The 2767-nt window shown below is 43.4% G+C and overlaps 1 pseudogene; it reads left to right on the top strand.

The window, feature by feature from the left end:
• The first annotated feature begins 483 nt into the window (after positions 1-483).
• LOC110300875 lies at positions 484-1343 on the top strand (annotated as a pseudogene).
• The last annotated feature ends 1424 nt before the right edge of the window (positions 1344-2767 follow it).

Here is a 2767-nt window from a genome sequence, read left to right as displayed (position 1 = left end):
CCAAATAGAAATTCCCTCGAAATAATGTCTTTTCCTGGCATATCATCTTAGTTACTTTTTTATTGCTGTATGTCTTAGTTTGTTTTTTACTGCTGTTAACAGATACCATGACCAAGGCAGCTTTTATAATAACAACATTTAATTGGAGCTGGCTTACAGGTTCAGAGGCTCAGTCCATTATCATCAAGGCAGGCAGCATGACAGCATCCAGGCAGGTATAGTGCAGGAGGAACTGAGAGTTCTACAACTTGTTCCAAGGGCAAATAGAAGACTTTGATCCTCAGAAAGCTAAGAGGAAGCTCTCAAAGCCCACCTGCACAGTAACACGCTTCTTCCAACAAGGCCACTCCTACCCCAACAAAGCCATACTTCCAAATAAGTGTCACTCCCTAGGCCAAGCATATTCAAACAACCACACTGTGATAAGATACCAAGAATAAGACAACTTATAAGAGCTTCTTTTGCCCAGGGGCAGCTGGGAAGATGGTGGCTTGGGTACCTTGTCTGGGGTGCAGCTGGAAAGCTGTGTCCTTCAGCCAACATCATGGCCTAAGCACAGCAACAGCTAGAAAGTCCCATGAGCATGGTGACTCCCAGCTTGGAGACAAAAGATAACACTCTCTCTGCTTAACTGACCAGATCTTCCAAGCCTGGCTTATAGGAGACTAAAAAACAAAAGCCCAGGAATTATCTTCATCCTTGGATATCTTTCTAATATGAATGATAAAAAAGGCACTGGCAGTTAAGGAGTTTTACAAATCTCATAAGGTTTAACTACTCAGGAGTTAGAAATGCAGATAGTAACGTAGCAGAATGAGCAGTGGGGAAGTGGAGAAAGGATGTTCTTTGTATACTTGATGACATAGCTGGAGGACCACAGATACTGGTTGGATCTAGCCTTGGTGGATGGATCATGCTGCATCCTGTAACTGCATAGCCAGAAAAGGACACATTTTTATTGCTATACCTACTGTTGCAGATGGCCTGGTGACAGTTTCGTTCACTTCCTGTTGAGGCACAAAGGAAAATAAAAATGAAAGATCCTTACCATCTAAATAAAACAAGGAAGGATTTTGCTGCATTCTATACAGTTTCATTAAAGAGCCTCACTGCTTATTACACAGCCCATTCCTGTGACCTGCCCTCTGTGGTTGCTCCGTGGTATGAAGGACAATAGAGTTCCTTAGCATATGTCCTTGCAGGTTGCTGACTGAGTAGTCAGCCCAGATGTAGGTGCTGCTCTCCAGAAACACCATCAACCACAGGATGACCAAGGCAGACATCTAGCTACTGCTTGCACTGTTGGTGGCTTGGCTGACAAGCTTCCATCTGTGGTTACTTAGAATGTACTCTAATACATCCTGAAGATCGAAAGAGTGGTAATAAACCAAGGAACCAGATACTTTAGGGTTTCCCTTCTTACATTTATTTTGTAAATATCCAATAAGTGTTTATTTAATAATGTCTTCACACAAATATTCAAATTGTGAAGAAAAAGGAGGAGGAGGAAGAGAAGAAGGAAGAGGAGGAGGAAAAGGAGGAAGAAGACGAAGAAGGAGAAGGAAGAAAAGGAAGGAGAAGAAGAGGAGGAGGTGAAGAAGCTGGAAGAAGAGTAAGGAGAAGAAAAGAGGAGGAGAAGGAAGGAAGAAGAGGAGGTGGTGAAGGAGGAGGAGAAGGAGGAGGAGGAGAAGAAAGAAAGAAAGAAAGAAAGAAAGAAAGAAAGAAAGAAAGAAAGAAAGAAAGAAAGGGGGAGGAAGGAAGGAAGGAAGGAAGAAGAAGGAGAGGAGGAAGAAGAAGAAGAAGAGGAGGAGGAGGAGGAAGAAGAGGAAGAGGAGGAGGAGGAGGAAGAAGAGGAAGAAGAAGAAAATCATCTTTGGGGTTAACAGTTTTAGAGGGCTAGACTCATGATCATCATTATGGAGAACATGGTAGGAAGCAGGCAGGCATGGCTCTGCAGTACTATCTGAGAGCTTATATCTTGATCCACAAGCATAAGGCAGAGAGCTAACTAGGAATGCTGTGGGCTTTTGGAACCTCAAAGTCTACCTAGTGACACACCTCCTCCAAGAAGGCCACATCTCCTAAGTACTCGGGAGGCAGAGGCAGGCGGATCTCTGAGTNTGAGGCCAGCCTGGTCTACAGGATGAGTTCCAGGACAGCCAGGGCTACACAGAGAAACCCTGTCAAGTAAAAACAAAAAACAAAACAAAACAAAATGAAACAAGCCTTCTCAAACAGTTTCACCAACTGAGAACCAAGCGCATCCCATTCCCTGGCCTCCACAGCCTCCTGGCCATATCATAATGCAAAATGTATTTAGTTAAACTTCAAAAATCCCTATAGTCTTTTATTGCCTCAAAAGTTTAAAAGTCCAAAGTCTTTCTGAGACTGAGGGCAGTATCTTAATTGTAACCCCCTATAAAATAAAAATGCAAATTATATACTTCCAACATACAATGGCACAGAATATGCACTGCCATTCCAAAAGAGAGAGAAGGGACATTATAGGACATACTATACAAAAGCAAGACCAAACCACAGCAGAACAAAATCCTGTAATTCTGTGTCTAATGTCAAAGGGCTTAGACAGTTCCACCCTTTGGCTTTGCTGGCTACAACACGTTTCTCTCTCTTGGGCTGGTTCCACACCCTGTTAGCATCTCTCCTTGGCAGGCATCCCATGACTCTGACACCTCCAAAATCCCGAGGCTTCGACTGCAATCCAGACTTCACTTTCACAGCTTCATGCAATGGTCTCTCAGGACCT

The sequence above is a fragment of the Mus caroli genome, chromosome 8 (assembly GCF_900094665.2).
Source record: "Mus caroli chromosome 8, CAROLI_EIJ_v1.1, whole genome shotgun sequence".
In the NCBI taxonomy this organism is placed as follows: Eukaryota; Metazoa; Chordata; class Mammalia; order Rodentia; family Muridae; genus Mus; species Mus caroli.
Note: the sequence above shows the minus strand (reverse complement) of the source record. Positions and strands in the feature narration are given on the sequence as shown.